The sequence below is a fragment of the Cyanistes caeruleus genome, chromosome 13 (assembly GCF_971803275.1).
Source record: "Cyanistes caeruleus chromosome 13, bCyaCae1.hap1.1, whole genome shotgun sequence".
Taxonomy (NCBI): domain Eukaryota; kingdom Metazoa; phylum Chordata; class Aves; order Passeriformes; family Paridae; genus Cyanistes; species Cyanistes caeruleus.
In genome coordinates this window covers 14,579,758-14,604,857 of record NC_141713.1, presented here as the reverse complement: position 1 = coordinate 14,604,857, position 25,100 = coordinate 14,579,758, and the positions used below count along the sequence as shown (strand labels likewise).

The 25,100-nt window shown below is 40.4% G+C and overlaps 1 protein-coding gene across 2 annotated transcripts in view; it reads left to right on the top strand.

The window, feature by feature from the left end:
- The first annotated feature begins 1,509 nt into the window (after positions 1–1,509).
- THSD4 (thrombospondin type 1 domain containing 4) overlaps positions 1,510–25,100 on the top strand; it is a 248,947-nt gene continuing 225,356 nt past the window's right edge. Inside the window, exon 1 of one of the 2 annotated variants that reach the window (XM_023934118.2) lies at positions 1,510–1,732. The gene's annotated coding sequence lies outside the window, so the exon portion shown is untranslated. Of the gene's footprint in view, positions 1,733–15,303; positions 15,533–25,100 lie in introns of those variants that run through there. The other variant, XM_086848971.1, reaches the window with a different exon arrangement.

Sequence of the window (25,100 nt, the reverse complement as noted above, 5' to 3'; positions counted from 1 at the left end):
GGGTAGGAGTTAAATGAAAGAATAATATATATATAATTAATATAATATTATAAATACATATATATAATATATTAATATAATAATAATATAATTGCAGCATGTAGGTTTTGCAGCTGCTCCTCAGAACCCTGTAGTGCTGTCATACAATATGCTTTTCTGACTTGTGCCGAAGGATCAGTACACAAATAACCCCAAAGAACGAACTAGAGGATATTCATTTCTAAATTGCATAGAAGGAAAAGGGTCAGTGATTCACTTCTGAAATTCTGGCATGGTCAAGATGAATTAAGTCATTTGTACTTGGTCACTACACAATGCTTGCTGTAGAAACAGCTGTGTCAAATACTCTAGGAAAGAAACCAGTATTTTGGAGCTCCCAGAAGGTCTAAATATGTTCCTTTCATCTTCCAAGTAGTGACAGTGCTCTTCCAAAAAGCTAAATTCTCTGAGAGAACAAAATTTCCCTCCTTAATAGCTAGAAAACTACTGCAAAGTAGAAGAATAATGTGTGTGGTTTCAAGTTTTTTATATGAAAATATATAAAGAACTTGAATCTACAATAAGTAGATTCTATTTAGCTTTGCTTAATGCTTAGTTAGGGATAATGTCCTATTTCTTTGGAAGTGTGTAATATCTCTGTCACTTGGGCTTTTAAGTACAACTCTAACAGGTAATTGCCAGGTAGGTCTGATCCTGCTGTGGGACAGAAGTCCCGAGAGTCCCTGGCATGAGAATTTTCTATGGTTCTGTGATTTCAGGATTCATAGTGTCTGTAGGTCTGGTTATTTTTCGAAGCAGAATTATTGGGCAACCTAATAACATAGACACAAACAAAGACATTAGAGACACAAGTACTCCTACAAATCAAGATATTAAGAAAATTATAAGTATTTTTGATGAAATATAAGAAATACAGTGAGATTTAAAGGACAGTATAGAAATAGTTTAGTCTGCATTTAGGTGCTGGAATGTCTGTACATGAGCTTTTAGGAATTACTTCTTTTTGCTGTCCATAGCTGATGCTTACTAACTCCAGCTGTGACAAAATTCTCTTCTTAGATTAATGACATCCTGGCCAGTTCCAGGAAAGGGGATAATTTGGAAGTGAATTTAATATCTGTTGAAGACAAGGAAAAGAGTTAGTCAGCCTAACACTTAGGGTAGTTTTACCAGCAAAATTAAACTGTTGCTTCTTGAGATTTGAAAGTTAAAATGTACTACCAATATGTAGTATAGGAACAATTCAGGTGGACAGAGGAATGGTCCATCTCCATCAGTGTTTTCTGTCAGTGGCTTTTATTGCATTTCTGAATAGGGCATAGTGCTGCTCAATTTACAATGGTACTGAGGGGCTGACTTAAGCTCCTGTAGTGTATTTATATTTAGGGATATTTCAAAATATGTATCAAATTTTTCAAGCCATATTTCAAAATATAGTTTATTATATAATATATATTATATAGTTTATTATATAAAAACCTTCATTTAGCTTTTCTTTTTTCACTACAGGGCTTGAGAAATAACTTCTGGCTTGAATATAAAGTCCATGCTAATTTTTGATCAGCTTTATCTTCACACATCATAACTTTGATAACAAGTCAGAGTACTGGAGCAATGGGTCAGATGCTTATTTGGCCAGTGCTGAGCAGAGGTTTGGTTTTGAAAGCCTTATTAAAACAGTGTGACCTGACAACAAGTTCCACATCTCTAGCCTAGCAGTTGTGAGGAAGGGGTAAGTGATGCTATTTCCCCTTGATTGCTGAATATTTCTGTAACCTTTCCTTAGGGGTGAATGAGCATGTTATTGACTCCTAAAGCAATACACTGGCATCTAGACATGTGGGAGTTAGAAACAAACCTGCTTAAATGTATGGACTGACAACAGCAGTGAATTGCTTTTTCTTTTTTTTTTTTTTTTGAAACTAAGCAAAGATCAACAACAATGCTGTAAAAGAACAAAAATTAAACCCTCAAAGGTTTACATGTTGAAACCTTTACAAAGGTTTACATTATGATCCTTTGACAGTGAGTATCCACAGTCCTGGAAGAGCAGGGAGAGTGAAGGAATGACTGTTGGGATAAATACTGAGGAAGGAGCGTGAGCAAACTAGAGGTGATACTCACATCCACTCTGGGCCAGTACTGGCCATATGCCATAGGAGGTGAAATTGTTAGAACAATTTATCCTATAAACAGCAAATCAGGCCAAATTTATCTAATCAGCTTTTCATGATTAAAATACGTCTGGACTCCTGTTTCCAAAACAACAAGGGTTGCAGCAACATCAAGATTAGGAATAGGCTTTTTGTCTGTGTATATATGTGTGTATGTATGTGTCTATTTTATTTTTCTTTGAGCATTTCCCCTTATGCAAGAGATTAGGTTGTGAAAAAGGAAAAAGCATCACAGGAGTAAATAATGGGGTCTACTAAAGAAGAGCTGACAGATGATGTTAGTACCCTGGAAAGCTTTCAACTAGGATCTTCTATTGTATTTTATTTTTTTCTATTTCAAGCAGAGTAGTGGTTGTTCAATCTGAGCTGGCAGAAGCTTTTAGATAGCATCAGATCTACTTTTAGATAGCATCCGATCTTGGGTGAAAAGCTGTCCTTGGGAAATGACATAGCTTCTAAATAATACCTATTCCAAATCTTGTCTGATAAAGTATAGGTGAGTAAATTTGTCAAGAGTGTGTATTTTGTAAGCTATTCCAGGTTACATAGAGAACATATGTGCTGCTGCAGGGTCTGTTGAGCAGGTTGAGTTCCATGTTGTATTTTTTTTCTCCTCAGCTAAGCAATGTCTCAGGAAGATTTCTGTGCATGACCATTAATCTTTCTCTGGCCTGTGCAAGGCTCCACAGATGATCTTCACTGGGCTATCCTGTATCTTCACAGTGGAACAAGTGAGGAGACCATAGTTTTCTTGGCAAATGAAGAGCACAAAACTACTTTATACATAGTACATCACTCTACTCTCACTATCAAGGAGAAATGTATCTGAATCATGTGATTTAGATTTTGTTTAGTTTTGTTTTTTTCTTTCTTTTTCTTTTTTCCCTCAGAAATTTTTAACTGATGTCAGAAAAGTTCAAAAGGCCTCATTATTTTTTGGGTTATCAAAAGTTTATGGTAAGTTTTTTTCTGCCTGCTGCTGAAGGAGTTCTTTTAGAGATTGGTTTTACCTTGTGCCAACAGTAATCTTGGAATTCTAAAAACTCTGATTATTTGCATTTCATTACTTTGATGAATTGTACTTTACGGCTTGAATCTTGATACTGCTCTGGGTTACTTTTGGGTTATCTTAGCAACTAGAAAAAGGCTGGCTTTGCACTTATATATTTTCTTAATAATCACTATCTTCTTTTAAACGGATTGTATTAAATGTATGAAAACTAGTGAAAGAGGGAATCACTTTCATTCTCTCTTCCTTCCCCGACCTCCTTTCCCCCCAGCTCCTTTCTTTTTAGAGGAAATAGTAGGACAAAAGTGAGAAAAAGAGGAAAGTATAGAAAAAAACCAAACAAACAGGAACTTACAATTTTTCACTTTTCTTTGGAAAATCCATTATCTCAAGTCTATCAACTTTTCCCTAGGGAGTAAAAGCCCCAGCTTTTCTGTCCAGCTCCAGTCAGAGATTGTAAGGGAATAAAATTTGTCTTCCTACTGAATGGGCCCAGAAATGTATCTCTGGCCAACTAATTATTTCATAATCTGTCAGGAAATTCTCTAGATCTCCAAGTATGCAGAGGATTGTCTCATATGCCCTGGCTGAACAGCTTCATATTCTTCATTGCACATTCTGGGCAAGTGTGAGTTTGTGCAGGTAGAAAAACAGCCGCTGTAGTTGACTCAGAGTTTCTTCTGCAGATCATCTCGAGGATGTGTCAGAACCCTCAGCTCTGGCTTCACTGCCTCTCCAGCCAACAACATCCAGTACAACCTGGAATCCCCAAACACACAGTACCCTCGGAGCATGGGAAGCAGAGCATTGTGCTAGTTAAGATTTGAGATCTCTCTCAGCCTCTGACAGATTTCTGGACATTGTAATGCATTTTCTATTTCTTTCATCTAGTCCACACCTTCAAGTGGAGGTTATGATTTGGCTCTCAGTACTTGTGCTGAAAAACTCTGCTTAGATTGACTGACTTTACAGTGTCTGTATAACATAGAGAGAGGTGGTTTCTTTCTAATTTCCTCAGAGCTGAAATTATGTCCCTAATTCAAAGAGAAAATTAAACTAAACTTTCAAGAGGAAGGCCACTGATGAAAAATAAATGGAACGATATTGTTTTTTTAAAGATGTATATTGAATCCAGGGCAAACATGACATAAGGTAGTCAAGATGTCCAAATGCTTCAGTGTGCAAGATGGAATTTAGGGAGTTGGTTGTCTCTGGATCTGAGCTGCAAAATGCTGCTATAAATGAAGTGATTGCTAAAGAAATACTGGAAGTAAACTACATAAAAATAAGGAAAGTAATGACAAATGACCTTTAATAATTTTGATAGCCCATAGGAAAAGATCTATTTTGCTTCAACCTGCCTGGTAGCTGTGTAAACACCAAAACCACTGTGTATTATGTGAGATACTGGCCTGGAGAACTGTTGCTCAGGCATTAAGCAGAGACAACTCATATTGGTTGTTGTAATATCCTGTTGCATCAAGGGAACTGCAGCATCTTATCACAGAATGATTTACCAAAAGTAGCCTTCAAAATTTGCATGACATGAACAATCTATTTTGACTTCAGGTAGAAGTCTCTAATAATCTCTTATGCAAAGAGTTACTTTTATGTGACTGTAGTTTTTCCTGTTCCTTTAAACACTGCGTGCTTTTTAACCTGCACAGCTGGTATGCCCACCAATGCAATTTCAGTAAAGAAGTTTTACTGTTCTGTGTTAACCGCAGCATAGTGATGTTCCATGGATGCAGCTCAGACTTAACAGATAAGACCAGAACAAGCAGCATTCATTATAGCTCTCTGCATTAGTCTTTTAAAGGTGTATGGAGAACTGAGCAGATTCTTTGTTTTCGGACAAAAGTATACGTGCCTTCCCTATTGGTATAATTCCCTTAACTCAGTGGCAACATTGGCATAAAACATTATCTCATAGCTCTCAAGGTCCTTGAGGCAAGGCTGTTGGTTTGACTAAATAAATTTCATTCAGACCTAATCTGAGAAGAGTAAAATTCCAGATTCCATCAGAAGGAGAAACATTTACTTACCACAATGAATGACTTGACAGGTGGAGATACCAGAACTGGGAAACAAGCCATGCTCTTTTGAGCCCTGGAGAATAGGAGCTGCATCTTTCTGCATAAAATGACTACTCAAGAGTTGAATATAAACTGTTTCTTGATTGCAGTGTAAGGTTCTGACCAGCTGCTTGAAATCCACATGGTGTTTCACCATTGATTTAATTCCAGCTCAGATCATCTCACATATTGAAAGATCCTATATGTACATAGAGGGTAAATGTTATCTTGATAGATTTATTTGATTATATTGATTGCTCTCATATCATGAGATCACATCTCACATCAATATGTGACTGCTACATATGACATAAAAAGGCTACTTCTTCATTCCCATAAAATCTCAGAGTAGAAGTTTCTAAGATATTATCTGTTTATAAATTAAGGCCTGAAGGTGTTTTGGGCTTTTACATTAATAAAAGGCCATGCAAATTCTCACTTTTTCTTTCATTTGTGAAACATGTGTTGAAACCATGTATGTGTGCATGGATATATACATACAAAATTCAAGAAAAGAACCAGCTACACAAGCTGGAATGTGAGTAGTGATTACTCTGGTTGAAGTGCAGGCTTTCCCCAGATGTTTCATTGTACACATGGGGCAGGCTTCATTAGAGATGAATAGACAGTACATAAAATACACACTTTCCCTCCCCCATTGCTCTTGTTTATCTGATTTTGTAGAAGGATTTTAATTATCCCCACAGAACTGCAATAAACTACAGGAATTGTAAAGTGAATATCCAGAAACACTGCAGATAGAAAAATTGCTAGAGCTATAAGGTTATGTCTTTGTTCTTTTGTGCCTGTAAACACATCTGTTCAACACTTTTTCTCTGGGCAGCTGAAAGGCACAAAGGAATATTTTTCATGAAAAAAAATTAGCAGTGCCTACTTCAAAGCATGTGGGAATTGGAGCTATTTAGATGGTGAGGAGTATTGCATTCACTTTTTAAATGTCTCTAGGTTGCTTTTCTAACATGAGAAAAGTGCTTTTCATGACAGCACTTCTACTTCTTTATAGAATGTGATAAACCACTCAATCTGAGGCTCTGTGTGTGTGTGTGTCTATAGTACACCATTACATGTCAAATTGTCTTGCTGGACAGATGCTGCTATTACATAGATTATGTTTTATGGGAAGGGGATCAGTGAAGCAGCGTTTGGGTGTCTTGCTATGCAATATGTATGTGCATTAGAGTAAGTCTACACTGGGATGTTTCAAACACCCTGGTCCTCTTCATCCTTTTGTGCTTGCCTGTGCTTCTCCCTTATTTTAAGTGCTTGGAGTCTGTGGACCATCTGCTTGAAGTGAATTGAGCTCTGCTTACATCATGCACAAAGAAAGGCAACATATGAAGACTAGTTTACTCTACTATCCTCATGTTAATTTTTAAATTGGGTATCTTCCCTCTTCTCTATACCCACTTTGTTCCTCCCTTTATTTCGCTATAACAAATAAGTTAAATTTGATTCAGGTTTTGGAATCAACAACTTTTTTGAGAGGCCAGAGTGTGTTACTTCAGAGGGTAGGCAGAGAACAGGCAGCTGAGGAGCTACAGCACAAGTGCTTGGTGGGAGGGATTATCATTTGGGTTTAGCTTTTGGCCGTGGATATTCCAGCTCTGCCTGGGCCAGGTTTCCTGCTGACAGCTCATCCTTGTGCTAAGCCTGGCCAGGGAGCAACCTGGAGAGAGCTGGCTCTGCACAGTCTTGGAGAGAAACACAAGAAGGATGGATTGGATGGGCTGTGCCATCCAAGACTCTTAATGCAGTTCAACAATGCTCAATGCTGGACCATCCCAGGGAGAAGACTCTTCCTGCTATGAAATACCTGGTATTTGTGTCAGGTGTTTGGAGAAAGGCAGGAAGACTATACTGACAATCTATTTTATAACTGTACGTATGGATAAATAAAGAGTGGGGAAAAGGACAGGATTTAAAAATTTTACTACCTCCTAACACTTTTTAAGAGCCCAAACTGAAATAAGAGTGTGTTTTGTACTGTAAGTCTTTAGCAGTTGTGGTTAATCAGACCAAATTAAACTGTTGAATATTAGGCAGTTAGAAATTGTGCTTCTTGTAATTGTTAGATTATGCATTACTGTATTACTGAATGTATAGTGAGAATATCTAGCATATATTCAAATCTGTTAGGGCTTTTTCTAGCAGTTACTCTCCTGGTAAATTTTACAAAAACAAACCTTAGGCTAGGCTTATTAGATGGGGGAATTGTTCTTGAGTTGTATAAAATATGTTTCTTGCTCCAGAATGACTCCTTGTATCTACTGAAGACAGGGTGAAATCTTGCTCACATTGTGCTCATAGGTATTTGGCTGTAAGGATGTCTTTTCATGGTGTACAAAGTGTGTTACAGAGCAGCTGGATGGTCTTGGCCATGACCATTTATGTAAAAGGCTACTTTGTGCATACTCCACCTGAATGCTGCATGCATATGCCTCGTCCTACAAAGCCTTTCTTTTCAGAAATGGAAATGGAACATGTCCATTTTTCACTGCTCTGTCTTTTTCTCTCTTTAATAACCTAGTAATTCAGTCAGTATGCAATGTTCTTTTATGCACTTTTATTCTTCTCAGTGCAGAATGGAAATCTTTGCTCTCACCCTCCAGTGAAAGCTATGATGCAGATCTAATAATTTTCAGGGGGTACAGAGGGGGCCACACAATGTTTTTTTTCATGCTGTTCCTCATGCATTGTAAGTGTTTTCAGTATAGACCAATGTTTTGACACAAGATTTGCCTGCAGGTCAGCACACAGGTTGCCTGTGGTCCAGCTGTTTCCATGAATCAGGGGAAAAGCATCTAGGCATGTTCATTGTACAAAAAGGCAAACCTCATAACTCAGTACTTAGATAATCCATAGGCCTTTTATTTATTTTTGGTAAACAACTCTCTTCTGCTTCAAATTAATATCCTGATTGAGTTGCTGATACAAATGTTAAGCTATTAACATCAAGTTGCCAGCAGACAGCATGACAAGAAGCTGATAGGAGTGTTCCTGCCAATGATTTGCTTTCAAGTGTCTGATCAGAGCCATAGCACAGAGTCTGGATCTCTGCATGTTGTTCTTCAGGTTACACTTTCAGCAAGTACTTGAGTAAAGATTTTCTCAGGGGCAATGGTTTTCAGGTAATTTTAAGTTCAGCCAAAAATCAGTAAATCAAGAAAAAAGGTAATGTTAAAAACTGTCTGGAAACAACCTCTATTCCAAGCTAGAGCTGTGAGTTCAGTCTGTGCATGTGTGTCTGATATAGGGGCAATGGTGCATACTGGAGTAAAGAGACAAGAAATAATGAGTAAAACTTAGATATTAATACATGACTTGCATTCCTGGAAATATTGCTGGAGTCTACCAAGCTCTACCTGCCACTGGCAAGGGAAAGTATATCAAAGTGCCTAAATCATATTTAAGCTCCTGTCTTCTCAGATATAGTTACAGTCTACCCTCATTATTTTCTTGGTTCTTCTCCCAACCTGTTCTGTTGAGAATAAAAGACATAAACTTGGGCCTAGTTCAAACTATCACATAGGAACATTTAACACTGAAGTTTTCTGGTGGAAGACATCTGATTTTGTCTCCAAAGCAAGGAAACAATCACTTCTTCCATGTACTTCACAGTAGCATCCTGACACTTTTGTACTGGATCAGTGCTTTCCTGTGCATAACACTGGGAGAAATGTGTGCTGGTGCTCATTTGGTGACAGTTGTGACTGCCAACTGGTATAGCAATGTACTAAAGCAATTGCAATCATGCCACAGAGAGAAAAATAATAGTGCTTTCCTAAAGTATATTAGCCCTACTTCTAATGTACTGCACAGGAATAATTCCATGGAAATAAATGATGCTGTTTTAATTTTCATACTGCTGCAGATGAGAAAAGAAAGAGGCATAGCATGAGGCCAGTTGTAGGAGAGATTTCTTGAAGAAAAAAAAAAATCATGGCTAAATTTACATTGCTCCTATGGAAGGGGAAGGAAAACTGTTAAGTCTAAAATCAAAAAAAATTTTAAAACAGTATTTCAGCCCATAATCAGTAGTGTTCTGACTTGTGTTGGCAGGAATAGCACTGAGGTGACAAAGAATTCAGAGTAAATCAAACAAACAGCATGAATTCCAGCTATCAATCAAAATCCAGACTTTTTTCATTTCATGACCAAGCAATTGCATCACTATTCAAAGGCCTTATTCTTGTGTCATTTATGTTGCCTGAAGTAAATTAGCTCTGGGCACCCACTTGGGAGGAAAAAGGAAAAAAAATAAAAAAAACTCAACCAGAATATTGTTAGAAGGTTTATCCAAAGTCAATATTTATGAAGTCAGAACAGCCTAGGAGGAATCCATGCTGTTTCAGTACCACAAGCAGTGCCATTGCTTCCACAGTGTTTTTTAGAGTTTCACACCTCTGAATCAGCAAATAACTTCACAAAGGCAGCTAATGTGCCAGGGACTTGTCCAGCCCATGTGGTTCATATTCACTGCCTGGAAGGGTCAAAGCTCATGCTCAAGAACAGTTTCCTCAGTATCATCCTGTTATTCTCACACTGCTTAGAAGGCTCACTTGCAGAGCTCCAGCATGGGGAGAAATGCACAGATCTGTGGTGAGAGAGGAAGTGTGGAGCAAGGAGGGCCAGCGTGTGGGTTCTTCCCCCACATCTTTGTGGTGCTGAATGGATGTGATTGTCCTGGCTTAGAGCTTCTTACTGGAAGCTTCTGGCCACATCTGCCCATGGCAGCAGGCAGCAGTATGTGTTTGCACTGCCAATAACTGGCACTAATTCTTTCCTATCAATAAATCCCTGATGTAGGAGCATCTTGAGGGAATTGGGTGTTTGTAGCAACTCTTCAGCATATCCCCTTCCTTGTCTCATAGGTGCTTTTCAGCTAGAGTGCTCAGTCAGCTAGGATGTTCTCAGTGTTAATCATGGGTTTTTGTAATTATTCCTTGGCATCCAGAGGAAATAAAGATACCTTAGGCAAAGTTTGTTGGTGACTGAGCATCTGCACTTCTAACCTGTGAAAAATGCTGAAATCCATGATTATTTTTAAGTCCCAAGAGCTAGATTCCTACTTCTTTTCCGTGCAGGATTAAGGCTTGCTGCCTAGCACAGTGGCTTGTTTTCTGGCTGCTTGTTTCTAAACACCTTGGGCACCCTTTGCTCCTGCTTATCATGGCTTATCTAGATGTTTCCTAAAAGGGTTCTAACCAATGTTTTGGTCTAAATCTCCAGTTGTTTAACAGTTTTCAGTAGACCTACAGCTGTGCATGGCTATTTTCAGAGGAAGTTAGGTTTTAAACAAACAGTTCAGATCTCCCAGCTCTTGTAGTGGGCAGGTCCATTTGAAGAATGCCTTTCTGATGGCAGACAGACTGCACCCAATATTGTGCCAAGTCACTCTCCATTTGTAAATATTAGAATGTGTTGTAGTTACAGATATAGTAAAAGAAAGAAGGTTTAAATTATGCAGCTGAGAAACACCAAAGGAAAATAAATGTAAAACAGCACATGATGTGTGTGCTGTAGGTCTCCAGTCTTGCTATTAGATAGTAAAGATAAGAAACACAAGTTAAAAGGTCATTCAGTTGAACGACCCTCATGTTTTCCTAAACGTCTATTTTTGCTTCACCTAAATCTGTGTAGTCTGCCTCTCTTTCACTCATGTTTTCTGCTGTGAATGTGTTTTAAAAGGAAGGCTTAAGCAGGAAACATGTGTAGACAGGTTATTTGACATATGTTTCATAATACTAGCTCTAAAGGACTGAAGGTGGTGATTAGCGAAACTAATGGAAGAAAGTAAAGGGTTTGTGCACGTAAAGGCAAGTGCAGAGCAAAGGACGTGGTCTGTGTAGTTGTACCTGGCCTGGCTGGTGCCTGCCCAGAACACGGAGGAGTCCTTCAGTGTGACCAAAGAGAAATACTTGGTAGGGGGGAGGGAGGGGCAAGTCCTTCCTTTGTTTGGCTAGCAAGTCAACTTGTCCTGCTGTGCTGCTGTGAAGTTTTCCTTAAGAAGGAGGCAGTGGTACCAGAGACCAGAGCAGCTACATGTCCCAGGGAACTGCCATTCCTGGAACTTGCCCTCACATGCAAAGTACAATAAGTTTAAAACAGGCATGTTCTCCCATTTCTGTAATGTGACTTATTAATTCAAGAACTTTAAAACATCTCTGCTGTTCTTAGGCGAGGATCTGACAGGAACTGTAGATCTAGCACTGGGGAAAGGCATGGATGAGGACATAGACCAGGCTTTTCTGAACACAGTTTGAATGTAAACTACAAAACACTGCTGCTGCTCAAGATACCTGAGCTACAACTGAGTTAGCTACTATTATTTTCCTTTGGTTACATGTGCTCTTTCTACTAAGTACTCCTGCTTAAAGAGTAACAGATCAAGGGGTGAAGAGAAAACTTGTAGATCTACTGTCTTTTTTTCTGTTTGTTTTTGGGTTTTGTAATAGCGATATTTTTTCCCCAAAGATCTTTAATGCTCGTGTAAAAGGCACTTTCCAAGGCTTAACCGTGCCACTGACCTATGCTGGACATGTTGCAAATTGGACATTGTCTTCTGTATACTAGGCTGCAGATTTCTAACTCTTTGCAGTGTTGACGCCTGCTCTCACAAAGAGAAGGAAATGAAGCAGAAAGATCCCACTGCGACAATTAGTGGCTCACAGAGAAGTATTGAAACAAATAATAAGTGGCTGAAACAATTCAAAGGAGGGAAACTCTAGCTTCCTACTCTACCACAATCTAATCTTCTTTCTCAGATTCTCTCTTTCCTTATTCCAATGGGGATTTTCACACACTTTTATTCCCACTGTTAGTGTGAAATGAGTCTTTGTGACCAGCAAGAAGCAGTTTAGTCCTACAGCACTTTTCTACCCTGTTGTCTATTGCCAGTCTTATCATTTTATGCTGTACCCTTGTCTGAATTTTTGAAGTAGCACTAATGTCTTGTTCCCAAGCTGCTGTAACACAAAGAATTTTAATGAAACTAATTGAAATAGATTCCTCCTCTTTCACTGAGGCAGCTGGCCAAAGAACTGGCTCATGAGCAGGGAAGTCTTTCAGCTTTGAAAGTAAAAATACCCCAGTACCCCTTGCATCTCAAAGGGGAATCTTTGATGGGTGAGAGGTGCTGGTGGCTATCCCTGCCCCCACTCGAGGAGACAAGGTATGACTGAATCACCACATGCTGAAGAGATGATCAAGTGGGTTAATTAATGTGGTTACATGTAGATGTGGCACTCTGATGGATGGTTCAGTGTTGGGCTTGGCAGTGGTGGGTTTACAGCTGGGAGCTGATGATCTTAGCAGTATTTTCATGGTATTCAACCTTCATGATTCTATGATTCCTGTCCTACACTCAGATCTTTCTTTGGTTGATGAGTTCATACTTCCCTCAAAAGCATTATTTTCTGCAGCATCTTTTGCTAGCAAACTAAATGTTTAAACAAACATTTCCTTTATGAGTTACTGCAGTTACATTTAACGTCCTAGTGAATGCTGCTTTCTTTCAAGCATTTATGTTTTGCTCTCTATGTAAAAGACTGATGCCATTTCACATTCCCCTTGATGTCCATTTCTTAAAAAAAAAACCAACCAGCCAATAGCCTGAGTATATTGGGTGGTTTTCATCAGATAGCCATGTTTTTTAAGTGAGACCATGAAAGACATCAGATAACATTGCGATACAATGAGAGGACCTATAACTCTGCAGTTGTTCAGAACAAATTGAGTGTCAGCTGCTCTGCTGCACAGATAAGGTGTGGGAAGGATTGCTCCTCACCCCCTCAACAGCAGGACAACTTCCTCCTGCGCTGCTGGGAGAACACGATGCATGCTGTTCTGAGCAGTTCAGCAGCAGCAAGGGGAGGAGGAGACGCAGGGATGACAGTCAGGACTCTGCATTAGCTCTTGGGAGGGAGCAATCACTCCAAAACTCTAACAGCAAGAGGGAAGTTAGGGAAATTAAAGTCAACAAAATAGACAGGGAGGGAAAACAGTGGTAAGTATATGTTCCTTGGCTTTTCAAAAGGCCTCCTCCTGGTCTCTGCTTTAACGTATTCTTATGGATGCTGGTTGTGCTGAGCTGAACAGCCTTTGGCACCTCCAGAGTGGAGGCTAATGCTCTTCAGCTGCCCTTAATTTAGAGCAAGTCTTCCTCCCCTGAGGGCTGATAAAATTTGGTAGCTAATTTTCAGACTAGCATGGGTTAAGTAATCTTTCCCCAGTATCAGGAGTTAGGAACTGTCTCAAGCAGAGCATTTCCATCATGTAAACTAAGTACAGTAACTAATTAATTAATACCTTAGTACTTAGGTCTTTACTCTTGAAAAGAACTCCTGTCTCTAGTCCATCTGGCTGCAGTTGTGCCTCTCCCTGAAGCAAACAGTAGGCATGCAATTGGCAGAGTAGGTGAAGTAGAAAGTGTACTCTGAGCAGATTAGAACTGAAATACTGTAACGTGCCAGAGCTAGTCTTGCTCACACGCTACCTGGCTTAGCAATTAGTCACTTATTTATGTACTTCATTAGATCATAGAGCAGCACGGCATTTGCCTCCTGAGAGATTGTCTACCACTGCCAAGCAGGCTTCAGTCTAGGTTCTGAAGCACAGGTAAAGTTCTACTTGATAACAAACTACCTCATAACTCAGGAGGGATTGGCAGAATTCCTTCTAAATTAAATCTGTTGTTTCCAAACCCATTTTCTTCCTACAAATGAGACCTCTTGGAGGTAGCATAGCTACCCTTCTCTTAGTGTTATAATGCAGCTTTTCTTTGCAAGTGAGATATCGTTACCATACAGCTGTGTACAGCTGTCTTTTTACAACCAAGATCTGCCATGGTGCCTACAAGGCATCTGAAACTGCTTGGAAATGCTGTGCTGTGGTAATTACCTGGTAAACACATAGGAAAAAGTAGGCTTTCTGCAGCAGATCTTTTCCTTAGAGCCTATATCTATACATGAACTTCGGAATGGAGAAGGTTGTTTTTGTACAATGAATAGCACAGTCAACACATCATCTTTTACTCTTTTTCTCTGGGTTCAAGTGTAATGAAGCCCAAAACGTTGGCAGGAAAAAAACAACCTGTTTTGTTGTTCTTTAAAATAAATACATTCACCTGGCTAGGCCAGCTCCAGCATAATAATAATAATAATTTTGTGGGTTTTTTTAAAGCATAAAACTGAATGTTGCAATGAACTGTTGCCAGTGACTATCTGGTTCTAAGGTTTAGAGCTCATGCTGGACACTTTATTGCTCTTTTCAGTGAAAATGCCCTTAGGGATCTTAGATCCAGTACAGTTAATATAAAGCAGGAACAGAGACAGAATTCCAGGCTTTTTCCTCAGATGCTAACTCAAAAGTTACCAAGAGAAGATTCTCCTCATAGTTGCTCATTGGTGGTTTTCTCAGTGCCAGTGTATCACTGTTACTGGCTCGGTTTCAGATCTCAGACGTTTAAGCAAACACTGTCAGGATCACATATTACTTTCTAGTTGTCAGTATTTCTTCTGGAAGCAGATGGTCTTTCTCCCAGCCAGTGAGTAGAGAGAAGACAGTTGTCTTTCGCGTTCTTGTAGTGTCAGAGGACAGCAGTATGGGGTGCCTTAGTGCCCTCGTCTCAAAGAGCGAGGGGCTGGAAGAACTGAGAGCGGCGTTCCCGTTCCCTGCTCTGGCCGCGCAGAACCGCGGCAGCGGCACCTGCCCGGCCGCTCCTGCAGCGGAGGGTGCGCGGCCGGCCCGGGGCAGCGCTGCGCTCCCCGACAGCCTCCGAACGCCGCTCCCACCGCGCGCAGCTGGACACGGGTGGGCACCTGCGCTCCCGGGCAGCGGGGGATCCTCGGGGTCCCTCGTACTGCCCTCCGTACGCCGCCTTACCCCCCCACCACGTCCGGGCACGGGCGGCGCTGGACGGTGCGGCGTCCCCTCGCTGGCCATCGCCGCCGGAGCGCCGGCCCGCCGGGGGAAGGAGGGAGGCCGGGCGGGCTCGGGCTGCGCGGGGCGGCCGGCAGGTGGCAGCAGCCGGCGCGCGGCTCCTGCGCGGGCGGCGGGCGGGAGCGAGGGGAGAGGGGAGAGGCTGTGGCTGAGCCCCGGAGCCGCCGGGAACCTGCTCGGGTCCTGCGGGGCTCCGGCATTCCCGGCCGAGGGCGCGCCGCCTCCCATGCGCCGGGGGCCGCGCGGCTCTCAGCCCTCTCGCCCCCGAGCGCGTCTCGTCGCGGGGCGCCCGGACGGGACAGCGGCGCGGAGCGGTGAGGCAAGGCCCGGGAGGGTGGGCGCGCCAGGTGGGCGGTGGGCGCCGTGCCGGGGGCGCGGGCGGTGCCCGGGGCGGCGGCGCTCGGCCGTGGCGGGGCCCGAGGCCGCGCTGAGGGGCTCGGAGCCGCGGCCCGCGGGCTCTCGCTCTGCCCCGGCTGCGGGAGCGCGTTCGGCTCGGCTCCGCTCCGCGGGATTCTTGCGCCGCGTGTTTTGGCTGGGTAAGTAGCCATTTCAAAGCTGCTCTCCTCGCACGCTCGGTTTCCAGGAGCTGCATTCAGAGGCAGTGTAAGGAGCTGCTTCGTTTTGCCTCGGTGTCCCACCAGAAGCCGTAGCTGCACGTAGCCTGAGCCGAATCCAGCAGTTTGTACGGGAGAGGGAAAGAAGTGGATAACTCGCCTCACGAAGAATGCGTGTTGCAATTGTTCTTGCTTTGGGCCAGATCTTTTGGTCTAACTAAGCACAGGGTGCGGAGCATGAACCGTGTTTGGCGTTCCGTGTTTCTCTTCACGCTTTCCTGCCGCTGGCTTTGTTACCATCTCTCCTTTAATTCTACCAACACTTGAGCTGTTTGTGCTCAGTTGTCAGGCTGGAGGGTATGTGCTGTTGCAGAGGAGAATCTTGAAATATCTTTTCTTCTCTAGCTGTGGCTTTACATTTTTGCAACTGTCAGTGTGTCCAACCTCTGTGTTTTATAGCTCTTGACACACTTGACATTAGTTCATCCAAATAATTTTTTTCCAGATTCTAGATACATAAACAGTTTAGAGAGGCTGACAGCAGTGAGTTCCACAGGTTACAATGTTGTGTGGAAAAAATACTTCCTTTTTCTTCTTTTAATTTTTTGGTTCTTGATACTGTATGGACCTTATAAAATGAATGATGCTTGGTTTTTGCTCACTATCTGTACTATTTCAGAGCTGTATTCTTTCATTATCTATCTACCCCAGCTATTCTTTATTTCAGGTTAAAGAATTCTTAGCTTTTTAGTAACCTTTCTTCTGTATCTCTTGCCAGTGTAATTTCTCTTTTCTGTATGTGTTTTAATTTTTTTCATAATTTTTTAAATCAAGGTATCAGCAAAACTGAGCTATATGCAAGATTTCAATACAACAGGTTATATAAGGGCATGATGATGTGTGCTAGCAGAGATGACAGATAATTTGGTGCATCAATATTGTGAACAGCCATCAAAAGTAATAAAAGAATTTGTAACTTGATGTGCTGATAAACACATTAAATCAGTTGATTTAATCAGAAACCACTGTCTAAGAACGCTAGTGGTTAGTAGCTCAATACAAAGGTATGAGGTTATGGATTAAAAAGTTGCCTGATGAGCTCTTAATAGTCTCTCATGCATGCTTTTCCTGTCTTCTGTGGCAAGAGCAGGAACTGAAAATAGCCCAAATCTCTCTGTTTATTGCTGTTTGTGGAACTGCCAATGCACTCTTAGAAAGTTGATCTACCAAGCTGTAGCTTGCCAACTTGGACTTCTTTGTGGTGTAAATGTAGTAGTAATCTACTGGTTAATGTGATTTTCACCTATTCAGTATCATCAGGGGTTTAAAATGAAACTGGATACTGCTGAAATTCATTAGACACCTGTAATTCTTGATGCTTTCTTTTCCATCACCAGGGAACTCCATTTCCAGAGAATCTAGTGGGAGAATGGAGTTAAGTAGACTAGGACGAGAGTGCCTTTCAACAAGAAAAGTGCTGCAAAGTGAGCATTTTTTGCCAAGTTAGAAATATGAGGCCAGCTGGTGTGGATTGTCATAGGGAGTCCTTCAAAATGAGTATAGTTAGAAAATATGGATTATTTGTCATAACTGTGCCCTGAACATAACTTATCAGGTTTTATCTAGGAGCAGGGCTAACCCCAGGTCTTGCTGATGCTGATTTTAATCTGAAGAAGCTCCATTGTAATTGAAGGAGCAATTTAATTCCTGACTAACTGCTGACTAAGTCTCAGAAACACTCTGTGTTGTATGGGGCAAGATTTCTGTCTTTCTGCATTTCATACAGCAGGATCCTTCAGATCCCCAGCAGATTTAATTGTAGAAAATTAATTAGTTTACTTCCATGTAGTGATGGGTTTTATGATGTCAGTACAAAATCTTTGGTTTTGCTGTAGAACAAACTGAGTAACTGTGTTAGAAATGTGTATTAAATGAAGGCTGAAAACAAAAAAAGAAAGCAGGATCATCTTGAAGACTCATACTTGCCTTAGTGTGTGATTCTGTGCAGACAGTAACAGAAAAGCTGGGTTTCCACACTACAGTCTCAGTTCTCTGTGATGTGACATCAGATGTGATATTCAGACTGTTCCCAGTGGCAGTTGTAGTAAAAACAGAGGTGAAGTGCTGGTCAGACACTTAGTGGTACTTGGGATTTTCTTCTTTACTTTGAAATCAGGTTTATCATCTACAGTGAAGTGCAGTCATTGCAGACACTTGTGTGGGCTTTAATTTCTGTACGAGAGAAGTAAGGTTTGGTGGTTAAGCACTTAAAAAACCCAAGGAGCTGCAAAGTCAACCATGCATAAGCAATTTTAGCTGTGTCCTCTGTAGTGTTGTGTTATCATAACAAGCTTCAGGTTTGGAAGATTGTTACATTTTGCAAGGAGGAAAAAAAGTAAAAGAAAACTTAATGTGTCAAACTTTTAATTTTAAAAGCTTTTAATTGTGAAATGCTTCCAGTGATAACAGGGCTGGCTGAAGAACAGATTCTGTGACAAGTCTTGTTCCCTTGAGTAGGCACATCAATACAGTTCAGGTATTAGTTCTTTTGTTTTCTGACAGCAGCTCCACCTGATCTAAATGCAGTTTGGACCATGACTTGGGTAATTGTAAAGCTAACTAAGTTATGAATATATGTGGTTCAATATGTGACCAGTGAACATGGCTGCATTGTTAACAGGATAAGTAACATGTTTTGCATTGCAATAGCTTAGTTTTTGTTCCAGATAGTTAGTGTTTTACACTAGATAATTCTATTCATGTACTTTAGATTTTTATGAAGAATGCATGGTTTGGTACTTCATTTAGAAGATTAATTAGAGGGATGTTAAACAGATATATAAAAACCAATTTGATTAACAGAATGATCTGATGGACCTCATTTGGCCTCATATCTTACTCTGTATAAAGGAATCAGAGCTGAGACCATGTGCTTCAGTATTCCCTGATTATTTTTTGTTAATTTTTGTTCTTTGTGGTAGTGACAATAACAGATTCAAATTCTGTAATTTAAACCAACTCGGTTTTCTCCTACTGGAATGTTCTGTCCCACCCATTTTTCTCTTGGGGACTTGAGTGTCATGTCACACATCAAATTTGTGTAACCCCTGCAGGGTTATGGCATTCCCAGAGGTGGGTCAGCGTTCATAATTCTGGTTGCTGTTAAACAGTCAGCACTTGTCAACACCATGTACAGACATCTGTTACATATTTTAAAATGGTGGTACCAAGTGTTAAATGTGGGGCTTCTCCACAGGAGCTGTTCTTGCACTGGAAATGCAGATAGGAACTCAGTCCAGTCCTTGTGTGGGCAAGTAGGCTTGTGAGCTGCTGAGGTGATGGAAGTTCCTGGAATGTGGGCTTATGGTTTCAACACTCCCATTGGCTGCTCTGGGCTGCTCATCAAGGCCATAGGAGTCTTGCTTTATCTCTGAACTTGTTCCTTTATCTCTTAACTAGGTATGATAATTACAGGATGTTGGTCAACTGTTACATTTCCTGAAGATAGTTTGCATGCAAAGATGCCAAAAAAAGTAATTTGAATAAAAATATTTATTGTACATGAATGAACCCAAATTATGTAGTATGTGCTTCATAGGTTTATTACTGTGTTTCTCCAGATCACAGTTTAAGGTCTTGCCTGTTGGCTATTTCAAATTAGTCCTGTGCTGCTGCTACTACTTGGCATCCCTCTTCAGTATTTACTTTGGTCCTGGTTTTGGAATTTCCCTTCACGAGAAGATTCCAGGCTCCTTATATGGAAAAATTTTTTCTAAAAAATTTTACTTTTTCCATCAGTCCTGTAGATTTTTTTCTCAGCAAGTGCAAGAGCCACTATCTCTTTTATTTAAAGCTCTGGTGTAAGAGCCGGTGAAGTCAAGGAAAAGGTTATCAGCAACTTCAGTGTCTTTCAGATCAGGCCACTCCCATGTGATGTGCTCTTATCACTGGAAAGCAAAACCACTGGTTTCAGCTATGAGTTTCCAGTGTTTTCTTTGACAGGACAAGAGTTAGTCACTTGTTCTTTAACTTAACAAGTTATACTTGTATATTTGATTCCAGGAACTGGAGCCTTTGAAAGACTCTCTGGGTACCAAAAACCATTTAACTTACAGGACTTGGTAGATAAAATTCATCCCTTTGCAGAGGAGCCACTTGTTTGTAACTGTGATCCTTTATTCCCCTTCCTGTAACACTGCTATAAACTCATGAGTTATATACAGCCATATGTGATTAAGTGTAGAGAGAAATACAGAAAACAACCCTTTTTTGAATGTTATTTTTGTTAATTTAACTTCGCTTACTTGTGCTTTTTTCCTAAACCAAGCTTCTTAAAATACTAACATTGATAAAATATTAGTCCCTTTTAGTAAATCCAAGAGATAACTGCCGTGACAACAGAAGTTCCAACTTCTGAACTTTCAACTTCTGAACTTTCTTTATCTTTGACTGGGTTGTATTGACCTCTTGTATCAAAATGAAGTTTAGCAGAGAAGCCTGGTAGTGAGCAGACTCTGCCAGTTTTTCTCTGTTGATGAACAAGCAGGGCTGATGCGACACCTTGGACGTGGCTTGCCCAAGAGGTGGAGCAAGGTCTGTCCTTTGGGACTGCTTAGCCTGGTGAGATAAGAGAACAGGAGGAGAAGGCTTCTCAAAGTGAAGTGTTGCGAGCCTGAGGATACTGTCTGTAATGCTGATAGAAATACTGTGGTTTCCTGCTTGTTCCCTTCTATGTGAGTCATGATATCCGAGTCAGAATGTGTTTTCTTTGCTCTGGTTTTGGGAAAAGGATGGATAAAGAAGCCCTTTTTAAAAGCACTTCTTCATGAAACTGGCTTCTTGGTGAAAAACATCTGTTGTGCTTGGCCTTGCTGGATCAGCACTTGGATCTATGTGAGCATGGATACTACTCCCCCAGGAGCAAAACGTCACTTGGATACTTGAATATTGTATGACTAAAATCTGTAGTCCTGAATCAGGCGGATTCCCCTGATACTCCCTTTGGATTAGCTGCAGAGAAGTGCATGGAAGGACAAACCTATCTGTAAATGGCAAATTCAGCAAAACTAATGACACTAATCTGAGAGTAAACGTTGACTTGGAAAGTATTCAGATATCCTGGATTTGTTTTCCACAGTAAAGGTGATTGCTGTAGTCCTGAATTGGTAACATCAAACCCCTAGTTGGTTGTGCATTATACTTGTATTTTTGTTAGGTTATTTTTATCTAAAACATGTAGTTTCTACGAAAGTAAAAAAAAAAAGAGATATTTTTGCTTATCAGATTGGCAAGGAGAAGCAAGAGCCTGTCCAATCCCACCCTGCATAATTACAATAAAATGTCATCCCATGACACAAGCTGCCCAAAAGAGTGATAAATTGTATGGGATGGATGCAATTACTTAATTTGGCAGAAGTGAAAGCTCTATCTCATTTTCTTGTGGTTCTGTGGAGCTGCATTCACTGGGGAAGTGAGTGGGGAATAGTGGGGAAACCTTGCAGATTTTTGGGGGCTCCACATGGAATTGAAGCACTTTACTAAACCACCATATGAATAAGGATTTAAAAGAATAGAGCAGGTTAACCATTAACTGTTAGTATTGTTCAGTTTTGTTGGCCCAGGAAATACTGTTCATGTGTTGAAACACAGGGGTTAAGACATGATTTCAGTTTTGATTTTTTTTTTTTTAGTGATAAGCAGCCATTAAAAATGTAATTTCTCACACTTCTACTTCAGGCATTGCTTGTACTCATTAATACATATTGCACACCAAAAAGATGGTCTCTTTCTTTCTTTTTTTCTTACTGCCCTCCTCCTGTTCAGAGATTTGCTCAGATTAAGGCAATTGGAGTACTTTTGTTTCTTCCCATAGGAATGTTTATAGTGTTGCAGGATCAAGTTCAGATTTATTATTTGGGTACTCACAATGCTGCTGTAATTAATCAGTTGTCATAAAGCTGTGCCTTCTGCCTGTATTTGTTGCCAGAAAGGTGGGGTTTGTTTCTGCTTTTTGTTTTGCTGTTTTCTTAAAGTTACGTTAGAAGGGCTTTTCCAAACTCTGGGCTTTGCAAAATGTCTGTTTTCTCAGACCATACAGATATTATGTTAAAGCAGGGAGCGCAGTGTGAAGCAGTGGCCAGAGTGATTCCATTTGAGTTGCATTCCTTTCAGCAAGTCTTCACCTATCTCCAAGAGTGAGTATTCAAGTAGAAGACAGAAAGTCACTATGTAAGACTGTCTGACTCCAAGCAGTTTGTGCAACAGCAGTAGACTCTGATTAAAAAACCCACAGAACCCCAAAAGACAGCATATTAAATTTGGTCACCCTTTTTTAAAAGATCGCTCTATCACCTCTGGCATGCAGATCATATAAAGCAGCAAATGAAGTCCACAGCATTGGAGGAATTACTGGCTTTCCTTTGCCAGTGTTTTGTAATAGGCTGTTCTTGTTGTCATGCAGATTCAAGAAGTCTCACATTCACATTTTAAGTCCCTGTTTTTCAGTTTGCAGACAGATGGGAAGCACTAAGTGACGTCAGGTGAGGGTCAGTGTGCTGTAATAACCTGCCCTCAAGCTCAAATAAGTTCAGGCTCTACTGCCAAGAGATGACCTTTGATTTCTTTTTACCTGATGCAATAAGGGCCCTATTCACTTTGCTTAGGCCAAGTCCCAGCTACTTGAATAGACTTTCCTGAGCAGGAATGGTTATGAAAGTCCTGAAACTTGGTATTGTCATGGCAGAAATTTCTGGATTGTAGACAACTTTGATACACTGAATTAGGTTTGGTTATTATTGTGGTCAGAAGAGAGAAGTGGCTTCATTGTGACTTGCACAGCTGCCAACTCTGAAACTACCACTAGGAAATACAGTTTCTAAGCTGCATCTGATCAACAGAGATAGTGAGCAAAGATGCTTATGTGTTAGAACTTTTGTTATGTGCAGGCAGAAAATAATACCTTAATCTGAAATGTCAGTGACTGTAGATACAGCCAAAAGGCTGGATATGCTATCAGTGAGTGGACCTGCATCGTGGTAGTCACACTTCCCCCTCCTGGTACCCTGCTAATCTGAGTATGCTGTTAAGCTGTAAGGTACAGGGTCTTACTAAACTAACTATAATAATTTTGCTCAAACTGCTGTGTTGCAAGTATGTTGGGGCTACCTTATTCTGAATAGTGTATGGCTAAATGAGGAGGCAGGACAGAGTCACTTCTTGGCTATGTGGTGACTAACTGTACTGATGCTTTCCACTGCCTTGTTAAAAAGGGCTTTTCTTTAACCTACCTTTCTCTGCAAGCCCATACAGGAAGTATAGGGAAGTATTGTTATTTCTTACTGTTTTTTCTCTTCAACCCTTCTGGCTTTTGCACATATGGAGTGGGTGCTTGTGTGCATTAGCTCTGGTGACTGACTTTTCAAGTAGCAAAGTTGATTCAGTTCTATCAGTCAGTCTGCAATCATGTCTGATGCCTACTCTCTAAGTAAACCTCTACTGGAAACAGTATTGAATTTACTTACAGGCTGAGAAAAACTCAAGACTAGAACCTGACCTGGAAAGGATGACTGGAAGTCAAAAAGGAATCTTCCTGACTTGTTTAGGTTTTTTGAATAATGCTACTAACTAAGGGTGATAAGGGCTGTTGGTGATTCTGCAAAGTTGGATCTTTCATCTGTCAACCATAAACTTATTCTTCTCAGGCCACTGGATGGCATGCTCCAAACTATAAATTTCCTGATAGGGAGATTTTAATCTGCAGCTGGTGAAAGGTTTCAACTTCCCTGGTCAGTGAATGATAGCTCAAGATTCCTTGAATGTATGATTATCTTTGTGTTTTTGTGTCAAGGACTGGTATCTCCTGTAGGAGTGTAACAGTTCATGCAGTTTACATTAAATGGACTGAAATACTAACTGTCATCCAGACCACCAGAGCACATGAGGCATAGCAGCAAGACAAGATTTGTAGGATGTCTAAAATCCCTTTCAAGCTGACAGGATAAGAATAAACAGCTCCCTCTCCCAACACTTAAAGGATCTTGCAGTTCAGCTTTAAAATGCAGGAGGCTGAAGGGTTCACCACATGGAGGTATGATTGATACAAGCATTAGGATATTTCTGGAACCTGAACCAAATAAGGACTTCAGGAAAATTATATTCAGTGGCATCAATCTTGGGGATAAAATTGAAAATGTAAATTGTTTCTGGGTTTCTGAACATAGGGATTTTACGTTTCTTCTGTCACTAATCATGCTGAATCTCTTTCTTGAAAAGATACAGCGACAGTATTCCTTGTCATTTTTACTAATTAAAGCTTAGTAATTTAGTGTTTCCCCTTTTTTTCCTCCATTAACGTCTTTTTCCCATAGAAAAGAGATGCACCTCTGCAAATATATCCCTTTAAGTGGTAAAGGCTTGGCAGCACAATTGGCATCTGATGCTACTGTCTTGTTTGCCAGTCCAGTTTTGGAACTGAACTATTTGTAAGATTCTATATATATCAAGCCCAGCAGATAAACATATTGAATGTCTGCGTTGTTGTGCTGGAGACCTCATCTAAATTTTATTGTGGATGAAAGCTAAATAGACTGTGAAACATTTTTTCAGCGTGTTCTCTGAGTTATCCCTGTATATACTTGCATGTAGAATTTAATATTTGCAAAGGATGTACAAGATAACTCACTGCCATTCTTCCAGCTGGCTGTCAGAGAGCCATTGATAGTTTATTGTTTCATGTTGGGTTGAAGTTCCCTGGTATTCTATTTCAAAATTATGAAAAAAATACTTAATTTCACAATGCTCTTGCAAGATCTCTCATTAGACCTATTATTCATCATTATGTAGAAACATAAAAGAAAACAATAAATCTTCAAATTCCATTGTTGCATTTCTGTATCAGTATGTGGTGAGCCTCCCATCAGAGAGAATTTTAATCAGAAATAATTTAGAATCTCATAATTCTTACAGTATTATTTAGTAGCAAAGTAATTTAGGCGATCTTGCATAACTCATTCATTTCAAAATGTTTCAGGAGCCTGTGCTCTGAAATCCACAATGAAGATGTATAAGCTACACGGTGAACTGTTTTTCTGTCTGTGATCCAGCAGTTTTCTGTACTTCCTCTTGAAAAATAAAGCATCTTATCTTTTTATTAGCTATATGACATTTCCTTGATGTGAACAGTTGATTATTTTATGCATTATTGAGCAAAGGCATGTTCAGCAGTTACCAGGATGTCATAATAATCTCAGCACTGTTTATTTTGGACATGTGTCACTTATTTTTCAGTGGTCCCTAAAATATATTCCCACACGGGACTGAGAAGTTATAC